The sequence below is a fragment of the Primulina tabacum genome, chromosome 14 (assembly GCF_025594145.1).
Source record: "Primulina tabacum isolate GXHZ01 chromosome 14, ASM2559414v2, whole genome shotgun sequence".
In the NCBI taxonomy this organism is placed as follows: Eukaryota; Viridiplantae; Streptophyta; class Magnoliopsida; order Lamiales; family Gesneriaceae; genus Primulina; species Primulina tabacum.
The window spans coordinates 163,364-184,564 of NC_134563.1; the positions used below are offsets into that span (position 1 = coordinate 163,364).

The following is a 21,201-nucleotide window of genomic DNA, read 5'->3' on the forward strand; positions in this document are numbered from 1 at the left end:
AATTAATTTAAGTGTTGAATTAATTAAATAACATTGGGCCTTGTAGAGCCCAATTAGAAATAATTATTAAACTAGTGGGCTTGAGTAAAATCAAGTAAAGTTTTAAATGGACTCAAATATGTTTGAGACATTTAAATAAAGTCCATGGGCTTTGTAAATGTTACAAGCCCACTTAAAAAGCATGCTAGGGAGGTGAAGAGTTGGGGATTACTTTTTCATTAAAAAATTGCATGGCATGCTCATGCACCTTTATCACTTTTTCAAGGACCAAGAAAATTGCTCTCCCTTCTCTCCACAACCTACAATGGCCGAAATATTGCTCTCAATATTCTCCTCATTTTTCTTTCTTCAATTGTTGAGGAATTCATACTCTTCTCCTTGAAAAATCATCTTATTTTTCTAGTGCAAAATAAGAAGGGTTCTAGCTAGTTGGTGGTGGGCCTAATTTTGAAGGAAGGAGGCTTGTAGATTGTCATCCATCAAGAGCTAAGGTGTTTACAGCTTAGTTGGAGCCATTACATCAATCATTGTGATTGATAGGTAAAACTTCTAAACACCCTATGTATGAAATTTCGTGTTTTTGTATTTGCTACACACTATATGCTTAGGGTGCTCGGTTTTCTTGTTGAAAAACAATTTTTGAAACTTCCATTACGCCTTCGGGCACCTTAATCGATCCCCTTTCACATCTGAGCTGGATCTTTACTGTTTAGATAAACTTCGATTTGTTTTGATGTACTTATCGCTGCTCTTAGATGTTCATTTTTATTATGCGCTTTTCTTAGGGATTGGATTTTGGCACATGTATGTGCCACCCTAGGTCTTTTCGTTATTTATGTTTTGATGTTGTGATTGTATAGCCCTTTGCGGAGGTCTTGACACCGTCTTCCTCCCATTAGGTTTTATTTGTACTGCTCGTTTGTTGTATATAAATAAAAAAATTTATTAAAAAAAACCCTAAACCCGAAACCCCAAACCCCTAAACCCTAAACCCTCATCGCATAGAAAAGTCCAGAGAGGAATGGACAACTGAGGATAAAAGAAAAGCCAACCTAGATAATGTGGCTAATGATATCTTACATAAAACGCTGGATAAAGTCACTTTCAGCAAAATCAAGATGTGCAAAACTGGCAAAGAGATATGGGAGAAAAGGATCCAGCTGTGTGAAGAAAACGAGCAAACAAAAGAGAACAAGCTATCAGTTGCTGTTCACAAATTTAACAACATCAAGATGAAGGCCGGAGAATCCATGCACGAATATGATGAGAGGATCAGTGGTATTATCAATGAGCTTAATGCACTTGGAAAAGTATATTCGAACAAAGAAGTGGCACTGAAAGTGGTCAGAGGTCTTCCCAAAGAATGGGATGTCAAGACCATGGCAATGAGAGAGTCAAAGGATCTTAACAAGATCAAACTTCATGACTTGTTTGCTGATCTAAAGGCTTACGAGTTTGAACTACAAATCAGAGAAGGAGAACCTTCTACACCAACTGCCACAACTGCTTTAACTGCTATCAGACTGGAACCAACTGGTTCAGTTGACAAATATATTGATCAACTAAGCAATGATGCTATGTCATTGTTTGTCAAGAAATTTGGAAGGTTTATGAGGAGGAATCAAAGAAACTTCCAGAAGCGAATTCAGAAAAATCAGTCCAAAGAAGAATCATATGCTTGCTACAACTGTGGCAAATCTGGTCATTTCATAGCAGATTGTCATAAATCAAAGAAGGACAGTCGAGGATCAACTGAAAAGGGAATGAAGCCCTATGAGCACAGAAAAAGGACCAAGGATGACAAGAAATCTTCCAAAAAGAAACATGAAGTGCTTTTGGCTGAAGAGAGCAAATCTAAGTGGGAAGAAACTGACCGTGACAAGTCAGAACCAGAAAGCCCAATCAGTTCAAGTGAAGATGAAGAGAAAGTTAAGTGCTTAATGGCAGATGATGCTGAACTGCAGTCAGCAAGTGAATAGGTATTTGACTTCAGCTCTACTGATTTCACTCGTGAGGAACTCATTACCACATTGCATGACATGGTAAATGAGTATCACAAACTTGCTCGATCATTTGAGAAGGTTAGAACTGAGCAAACTGATCTCAATGACAACAAAACAGAAACTGATGATTCAGTTGAACTGTTGAGTCTAAAAAGAGAGATTGCACAGCAAAAAAGCTGAAATGATTGAAAATCAAACTTTGATATGTCAGTTAAAAACAGAAATTTCAAAACATACTGTTGCGACTTTGATTGTTGCACTCCCAAGAGCAGGTTGTCCACAAGTAGTATAATTCGGTGAGTCCGATATCGTATCCACAGGGAAGCTAAGGTAATTACAAGTCCACTGCAATGTCTTTTTATTTTTATTTTTTTTTAGTTGTTTGAATCTTTAATTGGTAATTTTTAATTGTTCAAAAATTAAGTAGTTGAGATTAAAGGATCCACTCTTGGTATTTTAATAAAGTTAACATTAACGAACATTATTGAAATCCACTTAATAAAATGGTTCCAATATATTAAATAATCATATTTATATTATGTTATATATTATTATCTTATAAGTATATAATATATACCAAAACTTATAAATATTGTCAAGTATTTATTGTGCTATATATATATTTGTAAACACTAAATCAAGGTTCCCACTTTAAATGATTGGTAAAACCAAAATAACATTTAAATGGTACCAAGAAATTATTATTATGATATATTTATATATAGTAAATCAAGGTTCCCACTTTAAATGGTTGGTAAAACCAAACAAACATTTAAATGGTTCCAAGAATTTAATATTATAATATATTCATATATAATAAATCAAGGCATCCACTTTAAACGGTTGGTAATACCAAACTAACATTTAAATGGTTCCAAGAATTTAGTGTAACATATAGCAACAATAAATCAAAACTCCCACTTATAAGTAGGGTATAAAAATGCTTAAAGAAATAAATATAGCATAAACAATAAATAATGATTAAATAATATAAAACATAGATTCTTACCTTTTAGTAACCTTATTATCATGCCAAGAGTTTCACCTTTTCATCTCAACTTTAGGAAGTTAGCTATTCATTATTCAAAGTGTAAAACTTTGAATATGAAATTAACATGCTAATTATATTTAAATGAAGAAATAAAGGAAAAATATAGAGAGAAATATTATGAACTCAAAGGTTTGTTCATAGAATGAGGGATATCCCAATTCATTACAATGCACCCCTATTTATAGCCAAATTTGGGGAGACAACCACAAATAAAATATTATTTTTTTACACATAAGTCTTCATTGGTGTTCCAAGATATTATATTATATTACACATCACTTTTGAAAATTTTCTTCTCCGAATTTGCTTCTTCACATAAAAAGAAACAAGTGGATAATTAAGTTGTCTAGTTGTGGTATTTTTTTCAAACCATTTGACCAAGTAATTTGAGAGATATGGTCAAAATACTAGAGCATGGTAAAACTGCCACTCCTTTGGTAACTTTATTTGTTGCTTAATTTGATCCCAATTGTGAGAGGATTTTTATCTCATGCTTGCCACCAATATTGTAGATATTAACATCAACTTTCTACAGGTCCAAGAATCATCTTAATCCCATTTGCAACGCCAAGTTTATTATTGTTTTATCGAACCTGTAAAAAATAGTAAAAACTTATAATTACACAACAACTTATATTTTATACAATTTATTATAAAACATATAATATTTAAACATTTAACAAAACAAAAACTATATATTTATATTATAAAACATTTAATTAATGTACAATTTTTATGTTTATCACACCTCCCAACCAGCTTATTGCTAGTCTCTAGCAATTTAAGCGTTAATAGCAATACAAAACATATTGATTAATTTAAATAGAAATGTAATCAAAACTATCTAAGTGTTTAAATTAAATTTGAAAACTGTCAAAGTTATATCAAGATCATCATAATTATAATTTATGAAATAATTTGAGATGATCAATTCAAAGCTTATTTCAGGTAGTTAAATGTACACGGCCTTCAGAAATTCCTAGTAAGAGTCTCAACTCCATATCCTCACAGGTTAATAAATGTTTCAATTTATGGCAACAATTTCTCTCATGGAGTTGGAATACAGATAAATGCTCAGAAAAATGGTTTACAGAATGCAGACAGACAAACGAGCCAAACTAATCAAAATATAGAAAATCCATTGATTCAAAATCTAGTTGTTCTTATTATATATTTTTTCCTGATATATGTATATATATTTTTTTCATAACATAATGGAATCAGACTAAGTTTATGCTTCTTGACCACATATTTATTTAATTTGTACAATAAATTTCTCTCTCTTTTTTTTTATGAGAGATATATGGGTCGTAGCATATAACTTAAAAATTACATAGATCTTCAATATCTTTCTTTTTGTATTTTTCTCCTTTTTTTTCAGGAAATATCATTTTTTTTCAAAATAAGAACTCAAGATCTAAACAATAGATAGTCTCTCTCATGATCAATAAAGGCTCGAACGCTGTTTTCTCAGTCCTCTCCACTCACTCACAAAATATGTGTGAGTTTAAAATTTTAGGCACTCTTATAAGGTATATCTTGGGCCATATACTTTAATACCTGATTTTATCACAATGGTTAATCACTCAAAAAGATTTCATAAATCATATTTTTATATTGATCAGAATATTAAAATTGACTTTTTTTTTCAAATAAAAATTTAAACATTCTTAAATAGATTAATGCATGTTCTAATTTAAATCTTTCAAACATGTAATGTATGACATTTTTTGCAAAAATTACTAAGATACAAAATATAAACATGATTTTATTTTAAAATAATATATATTATAAGTTTGTTCTCCCCCCTATCAGAATATGACATTGTCCCTAATGTCAAAATAACTATTAATAAAGAGTACATAATGAAAGAGATATCACCTGAAATTTTATTGAAGATAACAAACTGAAACAAACGCAAACCAATCCACGACTTTTGAATCAATGATCCAACTTCCTTTTCTTACTGCTTGATTGCGACCAATTGATCTTTGTTATCATCGGATCAGGCTTATGAACAAAAGCTTCCAAATCATCAATTAATTGGTCGGCAGTCGAAGCACAGATGAGCATCCGTCGTGAATTTTCTGAAATGAAATTCTGTTCCACAGCTTTATCAAGAAATGTCTACAAACTGTCATAATAATTATTGATATTCAACAAGCCCACAGGTTTATTATGGATATTAAGTTGTGCCCAAGAAACAGTGTGAAAAATTTCTTCTAATGTACCAAAACCACCTGGTAGTACGATAAAAGCATCAGAATTTTCAATCATTTGAGTGATTCTTTCATACATAGAAAAAACTTTTAATTCCTCCCCAATCGTAACACATGTAATATTTCCTTCAGCTAAAGCTGTAGGAATAATACCCAAAACCTGACTACCTCCAAGATGAGCAGATGTTGAAACAGATCCCATTAACCCAATATTACCTCCCCCATATACCAAGTAAATTTTTCTCTCAGCCAATATATTTCCAAGATTATTCGCTGCTTCTAGAAACACTTCATTTTTTCCAGGACTCGACCCACAAATACACAAATATTTTTCAATGTTTGTGCAGAGAATCCAGCTATGTTTTTACTTTCTTTTTTTATCTGCGAAAATAGAGAGAAAGATGAGAGATTTTATAGGGGTAATATGTTATCATAACAAAATTATGGGTCAAAGCTGTAAACAGAATAAATAGTAAAAACAATAATGACACACATGCATATAAACAGTAGTGTGATTGTGACTCACAATTTTCCTCTGGTTTTACGTCCAGAAACGGCTTCAACGCCTTCTATGAGTCGATGATATGCTTCCCATCCAATTTTCTTATAAATTGGCAAACATGGTCTTTTTTAGTCGGAGTCCCAAGACTATGACGTTCATCTTGGAATTGTTTCCATAAACGGAGAAGTTCAATATGCACATGTCCACTAGAATGTGTCTCAAGAGTCAATAAGATGTTATCTAAAGACTCCTTACTCAGCCCATTCTTAATGAAACCAATTTTATCTTCTCTGTTATTGGAAACACATCCCAAAGATCTGCATCGTTTGTCACAAGTCCATCTTGCACACTTATGACAAACCCCTAAACTTTTGGCCCTTCGTTTTTTTGCATAAGTGTTTTTTCCTAATCCAGGCAAATACCGAATGAGCAATGATTGTGGAACTTCTCCTCCTAATCGGACCTTAGCTTCTATTACAAGACAAATATCTTCTGGAATTCCTTTTTGCATTAGCAATCTCAATCTTTCACACCTTCCTGCATAAATTTTTCTTAGAACATTTTCAGAAACAGAGGGAAAATATTTACAAATTTTTGAGAGAATTTCATCCATTTTGAAAAGAAAAGAAATGATTTTTTTTATTTTTGTATCAGCAATTGTGGGAAACTGATTTAACCGACTATAAGAGTCACGGAGTACCAGTTATCCGCCATTTAATCGGGAAAATAAAAAGATTAAGAAAACCTGAAATAAAAACAAACAAACTTAAATGCAACACCAAAAAAATAAAAAAAAATCAAGGATCAGAAAGGGAAATAAACTCTTCTTGAAAGATTTCATTTTCTAAAAATGGTTTAAGCCTTTGTCCATTTACTTTAAAAATATCAGCATTTTTAGGATTTTCAATATTCACAGCTCCATAAGTATACACATGCTTTACAACATATGGGCCTGTCCATCTTGATCGTAATTTTCCTGGGAATATGTGAAGTCGAGAATTATAACGCAAAACTTTTTTACCAATCTCAAAAGATTTTCTAAGAATTGTTTTATCATGAAATGATTTGATTTTTGCTTTATAAATACTTGAATTCTCATACGCGTCATTTCTGAGTTCATCAAGTTTCATTAAGTTGCAATTTACGCAATTTTTTGGCATCATCCATGCTTGAATTTAAAGTTTTGATCGCCCAATAAGCTTTATGTTCCAATTCCACAGGCAAATGACAATGTTTTCCATAAACCAACCTATAGGGAGACATATTCAATGATGTTTTAAAAGCTGTTCGATATGCCCAAAGTGCATCATTAAGTCGCAGAGGACCAATCTTTTCTATTTGAGTTAACAGTTTTTTCCAAAATTTGCTTTATCTCCCTATTAGCTAATTCAACTTGTCCATTTGTTTGAGGATGATAAGGAGTAGTTACTTTATGAGTAATACCATATTTTTTCATTAATGAAGCAAATGGTTTATTAACAAAGTGAGTTCCCCCATCACTTATCATGGCTCGAGGAATTCCAAATCTACTAAAAATATTTTCATTTAAAAATTTGATGACGATTTTATGATCATTTGTTCGACATGGAATTGCCTCTATCCATTTGGAAACATAATCAACTGCAACTAAAATATACAAGTATCCAAACGACGGTGGAAAAGGTCCTATAAAATCTATTCCCCAACAGTCAAAGATTTCAATTTCAATGATAGGATTCAAAGGCATCATGTTTTTTTTTGAAATCGCACCCAATTTTTGACAATTTTCACAGATCTTGCAGATTTCGTGGGTGTCTTTAAACAAAGTGGGCCAATAAAATCCACACTGCAAGATTTTTGCAGCTGTTTTCTTTGAAGAAAAATGTCCTCTATATGCTTCTGAATGACAAAATTTAATGACACTACTTACCTCATTGTCTGGTATGCAACGTCGAAAAATTTGATCCGGACAATACTTGAACAGATACGGATCATCCCAATAAAAGTTTTTTACCTCATTCAAAAAAAAAAATTTTATCTTGAGAACTCCATTGCGGTGGCATTTTTCCGTTTCTTCTTTGACCCAATACTGCACCGAATCTTTGAAATGTTGCTGGGGCATTGCATAATCCAAATGACATCCTTCTAAATGCAAATGTTCCAAAAGAACATGTGAATGTAGTTTTATCTTGATCTTCGAGTGAAATGGGAATTTGATAATAACCTTCTTGATCACTTTCTAGTTTGGAAGAAATTACCACCGGATATGTTTCATTTTCTCCAAGAAATGCATACTTCAATTCTTCTGGCAAGGGTTTTAACTCCAATATGGGTGGTTCGTCTTTGTTTTCATATTTTGCATCAAATTCTTTCTCTGATCCTGGTAACGAGTGATACCTGATAAAATCATCAAGATCAATTTCAATATTTTCTTTAACAGTTTCAATTGAACAAATATCTAATTGATCACGAGTACTCCCCTTCTTGAATGTTTTCTTCCACAAGAGTTTCAATAAGATTTTCATCTTCACTTTCATCTCCTTTGTCATGTGGTTGCTTACAAAGATTAAAAACATTGATCTCCAAGGTCATGTTACCAAATGACAACTTCATTATTCCATTCCTGCAATTTATAAGAGCATTAGAAGTTGCTAAAAATGGACGACCCAGAATTACAGGAATTGCATTACAAGCTTCGATAGGTTGTGTATCTAAAACTATGAAATCGACAGGATATACAAAGTTATCAACTTGGACCAATACGTCTTCTACCATATCTCTTGGCACTTTAACAGATCTATCGGCAAGTAAAAGTGTTACCGAAGTAGATTTTAACTCCCCTAAATTGAGTTCTTGATAAACTGAATATGGAAGTAAATTCACACTAGCTCCAAGATCAAGCAAGGCTTTTTTAATCTTTCGTTCTCCAATAATACATGAAATAGTAGGACAACCAGGGTCTTTGTATTTCAAAGTATTATTATTTTGAATGATTGCACTTACTTGTTCGGCTAAAAATGCTTTCTTTTTCACATTCATTTTCTTTTCACAGTGCACAAGTCTTTCAAAAATTTGGCATATGATGGTACCTGTTTTATTGCATCTAATAAAGGAATATTAACTTTTACTTGTTTAAAAATATCATATATATCAGAATTCAAATTTGATTTTTTTGTATTTTTCAATGCATGAGGGAATGGTGGTGACACTGTCTGTTGAACCTCCTCTTCGCAAGTTATGGGTTCCACTTCCTCACCCTTTGGAGTTAATTTATCATCATCTTCACAAGATTCAAGAATGGATTTTTCCACAACCTTACCACTTCGAAGGGTAATAACAGATTTTACCTGATCCATCGGTTGAGTTCCAGAAGTTCCAGTTTGTGAATGATGATCTTTGGGATTAGGCAGAGGTTGTGAAGGAAATTTACCTTTTTCATGAACATTAAGTGCAGATGCAAATTTAGCAAGAGTATCTTTCAAATCTGTCATGGTTTGAGCAGTTTGAGTATAGATAGACTCTTGCTTTGCAATGAAAGTATTCAATGTATCTTCCAAATTTCTTTTAGGTGGAGGAACATAAGGTGCATAATTTTGAAAATTTTGTTGATTTTGGAAATTTGGTTGTGAAAATTGTGCAGCATTATCATTCCTCCAACTAAAATTTAGATGATTTCACCAACCTGGATTGTAATTTTGAGGAAAATGGTTCAAAATTTGACCTTTTGAAATTGTTCAAAACATTGGCTTGTTCATGGAGACATTCTTTAAAAGAGGGCAAAGTGGGACAATCTTTTGTAAAATGATCACTTGTATCACAGATGTGACACACAATTTCTTGAACAGATTTTAATTGACCATTCTTTTTCAATTCAAGTGCCTCAACTTTTCTTGCCAAAGAGGTAAATCTAGCTTGAAGATCATGTTCATCTTTGAGAGTGTACATATCTCCACCAGATGTAGGAGATTGAATCTTTGTACCTATAGTGTCCCAATTTTGAGCATTTTCAGCTAATGAATCGAGATACTCAATTGCCTCGTTTGGATCTTTATCTTCAAATGTTCCATTACACATAAATTCAACCATTTGCCTATCTTTAGGTGTTAAGCCTTCATAAAATTGAGAAACAACTCTCCAAATTTGAAAACCATGATGTGGACAAAGATTAAGCAATTCTTTGTATCTATCCCAACCCTGATAAAAATTTTCTCCTTGTTTTTGAGTGAAAGTGATGATTTGCTTTTTGAAAGAATTTGTTCTATGAGATGGAAAAAAAATTTTCAAAAATTGTTGTTGCAATTCATCCCAAGTTCGAATGGATCCCGATTTAAGATTTTGTAGCCAAGTTTTAGCTTTATCTTTTAAAGAAAAAGGAAAAAACTTAAGTCGAATGGTGTTCATGCTACAATTTAGATCATTATATGTGTTGTACACTTCTTCAAATTCTCGTAAATGCATGTATGGATTTTCAGAATCTAATCCATGAAAATTCGGTAAAAGTTGGATAATACCAGGCTTAAAATTGAAATGAGATGCATCAGGGGGAAAAACTAGACATGAAGGTGCACTAGTACGTGTAGGATTCATGTGATCTCTAAGTGTTCTTCGTCTATCATGATCATGTTGAGATTGAATTTCATCTTCATTTTCTTGGATGGGTTCTTCCGCCATGTTTTGTAAAAATAAAGGGTTATTTCGAATGAGTCGACCACTAAGTGTACGTGACCAAATGCTCATGCAAATGCAAATGCAAAAGAATAAAAACACACAAAAGCAATAAAAATTCAAATAAAGAAAAATAAACTATAAACAAAATTAAATTATACTTCCCCGGCAACGGCGCCAAAAACTTGTTGCGACTTTGATTGTTGCACTCCCAAGAGCAAGTTGTCCACAAGTAGTATAATTCGGTGAGTCCGATATCGTATCCGCAGGAAAGCTAAGGTAATTACAAGTCCACTGTAATGTCTTTTTATTTTTATTTTTTTTTTAGTTGTTTGAATCTTTAATTGGTAATTTTTAATTGTTCAAAAATTAAGTAGTTGAGATTAAAGGATCCACTCTTGGTATTTTAATAAAGTTAACATTAACGAACATTATTGAAATCCACTTAATAAAATGGTTCCAATATATTAAATAATCATATTTATATTATGTTATATATTATTATCTTATAAGTATATAATATATACCAAAACTTATAAATATTGTCAAGTATTTATTGTGCTATATATATATTTGTAAACACTAAATCAAGGTTCCCACTTTAAATGGTTGGTAAAACCAAAATAACATTTAAATGGTACCAAGAAATTATTATTATGATATATTTATATATAGTAAATCAAGGTTCCCACTTTAAATGGTTGGTAAAACCAAACAAACATTTAAATGGTTCCAAGAATTTAATATTATAATATATTCATATATAATAAATCAAGGCATCCACTTTAAACGGTTGGTAATACCAAACTAACATTTAAATGGTTCCAAGAATTTAGTGTAACATATAGCAACAATAAATCAAAACTCCCACTTATAAGTAGGGTATAAAAATGCTTAAAGAAATAAATATAACATAAACAATAAATAATGATTAAATAATATAAAACATAGATTCTTACCTTTTAGTAACTTTATTATCATGCCAAGAGTTTCACCTTTTCATCTCAACTTTAGGAAGTTAGCTATTCATTATTCAAAGTGTAAAACTTTGAATATGAAATTAACATGCTAATTATATTTAAATGAAAAAATAAAGGAAAAATATAGAGAGAAATATTATGAACTCAAAGGTTTGTTCATAGAATGAGGGATATCCCAATTCATTACAATGCACCCCTATTTATAGCCAAATTTGGGGAGACAACCACAAATAAAATATTATTTTTTTACACATAAGTCTTCATTGGTGTTCCAAGATATTATATTATATTACACATCACTTTTGAAAATCTTCTTCTCCGAATTTGCTTCTTCACATAAAAAGAAACAAGTGGATAATTAAGTTGTCTAGTTGTGGTATTTTTTTCAAACCATTTGACCAAGTAATTTGAGAGATATGGTCAAAATACTAGAGCATGGTAAAACTGCCACTCCTTTGATAACTTTATTTGTTGCTTAATTTGATCTCAATTGTGAGAGGATTTTTATCTCATGCTTGCCACCAATATTGTAGATATTAACATCAACTTTCTACAGGTCCAAGAATCATCTTAATCCCATTTGCAACGCCAAGTTTATTATTGTTTTATCGAACCTGTAAAAAATAGTAAAAACTTATAATTACACAACAACTTATATTTTATACAATTTATTATAAAACATATAATATTTAAACATTTAATAAAACGAAAACTATATATTTATATTATAAAATATTTAATTAATGTACAATTTTTATGTTTATCACATACTGAGCTGATTCAAGCTTGGAACAAGTCTTCAGTTTCATTGATTGAAATGCAGAATTCACAAAAATCAGTTGCTGATAAAACTGGTTTAGGCTTTAACAGTCATGATGAAAATTCTGCAAGTGATACACAGCCAAGGTTGAATTAAAACAAAGTAAAGTACATTACCTTTGTATAATCAACTATGGTAAATGAATTCTCAGAACCAAGTAAACCAGCTATTCAATTGACTGAAAGTAAGAACAAAGGCAAACGGTATGGAATTGGATATAGCTCTGAGAGTTCAACTGATTCAAGAAATTGGTCACCTAAACGATTCAGTTACAAAAATCAGTACTCAAGGAATGACTATTACAATTACTACAATTGTAAGCCAGTTCAGAAACGATATCAAAAGAACAGTCAGTTGAAAAAGGATACAAATCATATTGTTTCATCCTCACATCACACACATATTGCCAAGAATTCGAGAAAAACCATTTGGAACACAGCAACTGGGTAGTCAGTTAGACTGGTCCAAGTCTGGGTTCCTAAAGGACTAATCAGTTCAGGACCCAAATGAATATGGGTACCAAAATTATATACTGTGTGTGATTGCAGGTAATAGGAAAAAAACAAAATCAACTTGGTATATAGACAGTGGTTATTCGCGGCATATGACAGGAGATGCAAATTTGCTATCTCAACTGATCAAATATACTGGACCAAACATCAGTTTTGGAGACAACTCCAAAGTTAAAACTGTAGGTAAAGATAAGCTTATCCATGGTAACTTTACAATTAAAGATGTTTTGCTAGTTGAGAATTTGAAGTACAACTTGATAAGCATCAGTCAGTTATGCGATAAAAATTTCTCAGTTAAGTTTGACAGACATACTTGTTCAGTTAAAGACTCAACTGATGAGGTCATCCTAACTGAAAATCGTTGTGGAAACACTTACAAAGTCAGTTGGACTGAACAACCTTATGCACCAGTTTGTTTCGTTGCTTCCAAGTCTTCTAAAAACTGGTTGTGGCATAAGAGGTTGAACCACTTAAACTTTAAATCTATTGCCTATCTGAGTAACCATGATCTTGTAACTGGTTTGCCCAAAATAAATTTTTCAAAAGATAAATTTTGTTCAGCATGTCAGTTTGGTAAACAAGTAAGATCTTAATTCAAAAACAGAGGTTGTAAATCATCTTTTCGATGCTTAAAACTGTTACATATGGATCTTTTTGATCCAATATCAGTCATGAGTTTAGGGGGAATGAAATACACCTTAGTAGTTGTGGATGATTTTTCAAAATTTACTTGGGTTATTTTTTTCAAATCCAAAGACCAAACTGCTGCACAACTGATTAAGCTCTTCAAAAGACTATTAAATGAAAAATCAGTTGAGATTGATCGAATAAGGTCTGACAGAGGGACTGAATTCATCAATCAAAATCTTTCAACTTTTTTAGAAAATACTGGAATCAAGCATGAGCTCTCAGCAGCTAGAACACCTCAGCAAAATGGTGTAGCTGAGAGAAGAAATCGGACCCTTAAAGAAGCTGCTAGAACAATGCTTGCTGATTCTGGTATTTCTCAAAGGTTTTGGGCTGAAGCAGTAAACACTGCATGTTACACTCAGAACAGATCAATGATTAATAAGAATAATGTGAAAACACCATATGAGATCTGGCATGGAAGAAAAGGTGTGGTTTCTTACTACAAAATATTTGGCTGCAGATGTTTTATTCTTGATAATAGTAAAAATCATTTAAAAGCCTTTGATGCTAAATCTACAGAGGGAATAATTCTTGGATATTCTTCAGTTAGCAAAGCATATAGAGTTTTTAATAAAAGCTCTTTAAATGTTGAAGAATCTATTCATCATGTTTTTTTTATGAAACTGTGCTAACTGATAAGCCAACTAATTCAGTTGAGCTAGTTGATCGTTATACAAAGATCAGTTTGGAGGATGATAATGAAGAAGAAAATCATATCAATAGAAATATCCTTCAAACACCTGAACCAGAAATACTAGATCAATCAATTGAACAGGAACATGCTCCTGATAATCAGTTGGTGGAGAACACAGATGATATTCAGTTACCAACTGATACAACTCCAACTGAAACTAAAAACATTCAGTTGCCAACAGAAGCAGTTGCTGATATGGAAGCAACAAATATTGAGCTCAGATGAAAGAAATCACATCCTCCAGAATTGGTGATAGGTAATCTATCTGACACGGTGAGAACAAGAAATCAAATGCTTAATTTGTTCATTCATTCTGCTTTTGTCTCACACTGGAACCAAAGCAAACTGACGAAGCTCTTGTTGATCCTAACTGGATAAATGCAATGCAAGAGGAGCTAAATCAGTTTATCCATAACAATGTCTGGCACTCAGTTCCAAGACCAGTTTGTAAAACAATTATAGGTACAAAATAGGTATTCAGAAATAAACTAAACGAAGATGGTTCAGTTGCACGCAACAAAGCAAGATTTGTAGCACAAGGATATAGGCACGAAGAAGAAATTGACTATGCTGAAACGTATGCACCAGTTGCAAGACTGGAAGCAGTCAGAATGTTCCTTGCCTATGCATCATTCAAGAACTTTAAAGTCTACCAAATAGATGTAAAAAGTGCATTTCTGAATGGTCAGTTGCAGGAAGAAGTTTATGTTGAACAACCACAAAGTTTTATCAATCACTCTTTTCCTGATCATGTCTATCATTTGAACAAAGCTTTATATGATCTTAAACAAGCTCCAAGAGATTGGTATGAGACATTTTCAAAATTCTTAACTGATCATGATTTTACTGTTGGATCAGTTGACAAGACCTTGTTCAAAATTTCTAAGAATGATCACATTTTACTTGTGCAAATATATGTTGATGATATTATATTTGGATCAACTAACCCCAAATTATGTGAGAAATTTGCCAAGTTAATGCAGGACAAATTTGAGATAAGTATGATGGGTGAACTGACATTCTTTCTCGGACTACAAGTGAAGCAACTGGACACTGGTATTTTTATCAGTCAGACCAAATACACGAAAGAATTGCTCAAGAAATTTGGCATGGAAACATGTTCAGCTGCAAGTACTCCCATGAGTTCATCAGTCAAACTGGACAATGATCAAAGGAGAATATCAGTGGAGACGACACTCTACAGAGGTTTAATAGGTTCATTATTGTACCTAACTGCTAGTCGTCCTGATATTGTATTTGCTGTTTGTATGTGTTCTAGATTTCAAGCAAATCCTAAGCAATCGCATTTTTCAGTTGCCAAAAATATTTTAAAATATCTACAAGGCACTCAAAATGTGGGATTATGGTACGGTAAAGACTCTTATTTCAATTTAGTTGGATATTCAGATGCAGATTATGCAGGATGTAAGCTAGATTGTAAAAGCACCAGTGGATCTTGTCAGTTTCTAGGAGACAGACTGATCTCATGGTTCAACAAGAATCAAACATCCATAGCTACTTCCTCAACTGAAGCAGAATACATTGCTGCTGGAAGCTGCTATGCCCAACTGCTCTGGATTCAGCAACAACTGAAAGATTTTGGAGTTGATGCTAAAGAATCTCCCATATTTTGTGATAATACTAGCACGATTGCAATAACTTACAATCCAGTTCTTCACTCAAGGACCAAGCATATTGATGTCAGGCATCACTTCATCAGAGATCATGCTCTGAAGAAAGCTATCAGACTGGAATATGTGTCAACTGAACAACAAGCTGCTGACATCTTTACCAAATCATTGTCAGAGACTAAGTTTTCTCACTTTCGCGATATACTTGGTTTAATTGATTTATCTTAATTTATCAGTTTTATTGCTGTTTTATAAATTGATGTTCATTCAGTTTGTCATTTATTATTTAAATGCTTATCAACTGATGTCAGTTGGACATTTATCAGTTATTATATTCAGTTCGTTAACTATTTATCAACTGATGAAAGTTAAGTTTTGCAGAAAGATAAAGAGACAACAGCAATTGTAATGCCCGAGATTTGCGGTGTTGTTAATGTGAAATGATTCATTGATTAATTGATTGATTATAGATGGAACAGGTTAGACTGGGATAGGCGGAAATAAGATCGAATTATATGCGAGGACAGAATACCTCGCACATATGCGCGACCAGACCGGGCGCATATGCGCGAGGCAGGCAGAACACCTCGCGCATATGCGCGACTTGTATCCGCGCATGTGCGCGAGGGTACCCGAGAGTTGTGAAGAATGGTAAAGGACCTCGCGCATATGCGCCGAATGAGGGTGCGCATATGCGCGAGCTGCTGTGAAGGTTACGCGCCGAGACATTATGCCTCGCGCATATGCGCCGAGGATGGTCGCGCATATGCGCGAGACATGCTGCACAAGAACTTAGCCACATGGCTTGAACATGCAATATATATATGAAATTGCTTATTTCCCTTCAACGATTCAGAAGGAAAAAACGAGAGAATTTCTGGAAGAAGGCTTCAGAGAATTGTGAAAAATCCTTAAGCCTTTATATTTCGATCCGTCTGTTAGATTGTCAATCCGACTTCAGTACTGTGTTCCTATCGACGCAGTCTATAACAGGACGTAAGTTTTACTACGTTTTGATATGTCTTGAAATTATGATATTGCCAGAATCGGATATGATTCATATATATGAGGTTCTTGACATGTTAGACATCGTATAATCGAAACCAAATCGAAGAACGGATATCGTATATAATTGTTATGAATTTCTGATTGGATATGATTGATATTTGATATCAGAATTGTATCGTTATTGATTATGATTTGTGGTAATTGATATCTGTTGATATTGTATTGACGGGGATATTCAGATTGTTTCGTTATACCTTGATTTTGAGTTAGATTCAGATTGATCAGATTCGGTACTGATTTGAGAAGTATATTGATATTGTACTTCTTGATAATGTCATTGCCAGATTGAGTATTGACAGACTTCGAATTCCAGACTTGAACGTTGTCAGAACTGCGACTAAAGAAAGGTATAAGTCAATGTGGTACCGGGAGAACGACTCGAGTATGATATACTTGAGTTTCCCTAAATCACATACTTATTGTTATTGTGTGCATTGATTTGAATTGATATGCTTGTTCTATTGATTTATAGAAAGCATGTATTAGACGAGTATTAGACGAGTAATCTTGTGACATAGGTGTCAGATAGTGATGGAATTGTCACTGACACATTGCACATTGTCACAGGATAGTGATTTGGCGAAAGTGCCAAAGTCTGTGACAGATAGGTCAAGACACCAGATGTTTGGTTATATCGATGTTGAATAGAATTGGAGTTTCTTCTATTACTGATATTCGATATGGAATACCAACGTCTGGAAACCGGGATCCCTAGACTAGGATTGAGTCTAGTCTGAGACGTGGAGTCACAAGTCTAATTGACGATGTTATATTGGTTATGTTTCAGATTTTGATACATATTAGTGATATCTGTTACATGCTTTTACATTGTTTATATGATTGCATGTTTCGTTGATTTATACTGGGATATATTTCTCGCCGGATTTATCCGGCTGTTGTCGTGTTTGTATGTGTGCATGGCAACAGATGGGACATGATCGGGGTCGAGGAGATGAAGAGAGATCGTGATTAGAGTGGAGACTACGGACCATGATTAGAGATAGGGTTTGGACACTTGATATTTAGTTGTTAAACCTTAGTTTGAATGATTGTATATAGTACAAGACTTGTACTTTAATACTGACATGTATATTAGAATGTATTCCATTGCGTTCCGCATTTAATACTGTATTTTAAAAAAAAAATTAGACCCTGTTTATTATAATCGATTAAATTGTCCCAATGATGATTAAGAACATGATTAGCGTCCGGGTCCCCACAACAGGTGGTATCAGAGTGATAGATCCTTTAGATTGAGATAGAAGCTAGGGAACGGGGTAGATTGAGTTTTCTTTCCTACTTTTGATTGCTAGCATGTTTTACTGCTTTATAATGCATGTTTATCTGACTTGATTTGGAAACATGTGTTATTGAGAATGAATCAGAACCGATTCTGGATCAGCAGTAAGATGATCGGAGGAGGACTGAAACAGATTTGTTGTATTTGGTTGCTAACCCTTTTGGTAATCAGATATGCCTCCTCGAAGAATACCAGAACAGGATAGTACTTCGAATCCTCCAATGGATGTGACAGCAACACCGATGGAAACATTGATGAAGTGATTTCAGTCGTTCCATCCACCGACTCTGAAAGGTACTGAGACTTCAGTGGATTGTGAGAGTTGGCTAGATGACATTGAGATGCTATTTGAGTCCTTGGATTACACTGATGAGCGGAGAGTGAAACTGATCGGACACCAATTGCATGACGTCGCAAAGAATTGGTGGATTACGACGAAGAGAGCATTGGAGCATCGAGGTATGATTTTTACCTGGAATGTATTTAGAACTGAATTTTATCAGAGATTCTTTCCAATGTCGTATAGGAAGGACAATGGAGTCGAGTCTGCAAATTTGAGACAGGGCCAGTTGAACATCGAGGAGTATGTGGCCAAGTTCTCGACATTACTGCGCTTTGCTCCACATGTGGCTAAAAACGACGAAGCTGTTGCGGATCAGTTCATTAATGGCCTGAATACTGAAATATTTACATTGGTGAATACGGGATGACCGAACAATTTTACTGATGCCTTGAATAGAGCCAAGGGAGCCGAAGCTGGTCTGATGAGACAGAAGAGAGCTTTGTTTGTACCTCCGGCACCGAGACCATAGCAACCACCTCCTCGGTTTGAGAGTGGCAGCAGCAGTGGAGGAAAGAAAGATTTCCTGAAAGCCAGAGGGAAGCAGTTTAAGAGATCTGGAAGCATTTCATCCAGATCTAGTGGCTCGAGACAGATTGGTCAGGGCCAGAGTTATAAGGAGCCTACTGCAGCACTTGTGGAGGGAAACACGCCACAGAGCAGTGCCGAGGAGTGTTTGGTAGTTGCCGTATATGTAGATAGCAGGGACATTTTGCTAGAGTTTGTCCCAGAGAGATTCTCAGAGATCACAGGGTGCCGAGTCATCTGGATCAACAGCACAGACTGATAGACGATCAGCTGCTGTTCATTCATTTCAGCCAGCACCATCTCAGTCACAGCAGAGGCCAGGAGGTAGCCAGACAGTGAGCCAGCCTGCTAGACAGCAGGCCAGAGTATTTGCTTTGACAGAGGGAGCAGGCTCAGGAGGCACCTGACGATGTTGTTGCAGGTAACTGTTTTATTTCTGGTTATCCTGCATATGTATTGATAGATACTGGTGCATCGCATACATTCATATCTGAGCGATTTGCATTGATGCATTCTTTGCCTATTGAGTCATTATCTACTGTAGTGTCTGTCTCTTCTCCTTTGGGGACATGTTTGATATCAGTGAAGTCTGTGAAACATTGTATGCTACAGTATGATGGGCATGAGATTGAGTTAAACTGTATTGTGCTTGGGTTGTCTGATTTTGACTGTATTATCGGTATCGATATGCTGACCAAGTACAGAGCTACGGTTGATTGTTTCCACAAGATTGTGAGATTCAGACCGGATATGGCTGATGAGTGGAAATTTTACGGTACGGGTTCTCGATATAGAATTATTTTGATATCCGTATTGTCTATGACTCGATTGTTACAGAAAGGAGCGGGGGGATTCCTTGTCTATTCAGTTGATTTACTGAAATCGAGTCCATCATTGGCTGATTTGCCAGTGGTTTGCGAGTTTGCTGACGTCTTCCCAGATTAGATTCCGGGTTTGCCTCCGATTCAAGAGATAGATTTCAGTATTGAATTGATGCCAGGTATAGTTCCGATTTCTAGAGCTCCGTACAGAATGGCACCGATTGAGTTGAAAGAATTGAAAGATCAGTTGGAAGATTTACTGGCCAAGGGATACATTAGACCAAGTGTTTCGCCTTGGGGTGCTCCAGTATTGTTTGTTCGAAAGAAAGACGGTTCTATGAGACTCTGTATCGACTACCGGCAACTGAACAAAGCAACGATAAAGAATAAATATCCCTTGCCTCGCATTGATGATTTGTTTGAACAGTTGCAGGGTCCTTCAGTATATTCCAAGATCGATTTGAGATCTGGATATCATCAGCTGAGAGTCAAGGATTCTGATATCTCGAAGACAACATTCAGAATCAGGTATGGACAGTATGAATTTATTGTCATGCCGTTCGGTTTGACTAACGCTCCAGCTGTGTTTATGGGTCTGATGAACCGCATATTTCAGAGGTATCTCGATGATTTTGTTATTATATTCATCGATGATATCTTGATTTATTCGAAGAATATGATTGAGCATGCCGAGCATTTGAGAACTGTATTGAATATTCTGAGGGCTGAGAAACTATATGCTAAACTGTCAAAATGCGAGTTTTGGTTGAGACAGGTGGTATTTCTGGGTCACATCATATCCGGAGATGGTATATCAGTTGATCCCAGTAAGGTTGAAGCCGTGATTTCTTGGCCGAGACCGACATCTGTACCAGAGATACGCAGCTTTATGGGTTTAGCATGTTATTATCGTCGATTTATTAAAGATTTCTCGAGTATTGCCAAGCCTATTACTCAGTTGACTCAGAGGAATGCCCCGTTTGTATGGTCTGAAGACTGTGAGTCCAGTTTTCTTGAGCTGAAGAAAATACTGACCAGTGCACCGATATTGACTATTCCATCAGGTACTGGTGATTTTTTGGTTTATTGTGATGCATCTCACCGAGAATTGGGTTGTGTTCTGATGCAGCGAGGACATGTTATTGCTTATGCCACGAGACAACTGAAGCCACATGAGACTCGTTACCCAATTCATGATCTTGAATTCGCTGCCATTGTATTTGCTTTGAAGATATGGCGACATTATCTATACGGTGAGAAATTCAAAATCTATTCGGATCATAAAAGTCTGAAATATCTGTTTTCACAGTCGGAATTGAATATGAGACAGCGAAGATGGCTTGATTTACTGAAAGATTTTGATTGTGAAATCAAGTACTATCCAGGGAAATCCAATGC

At 34.4% G+C, this 21,201-nt stretch overlaps 1 non-coding gene across 1 annotated transcript; it reads left to right on the forward strand.

Moving 5' to 3' along the window:
• Nucleotides 1–9,898: 9,898 nt before the first annotated feature.
• On the forward strand, nt 9,899–10,007 carry LOC142525710 (small nucleolar RNA R71). Its single transcript, XR_012815160.1, has one exon. It is a non-coding gene; the product is annotated as a small nucleolar RNA R71 (small nucleolar RNA).
• The last annotated feature ends 11,194 nt before the right edge of the window (nt 10,008–21,201 follow it).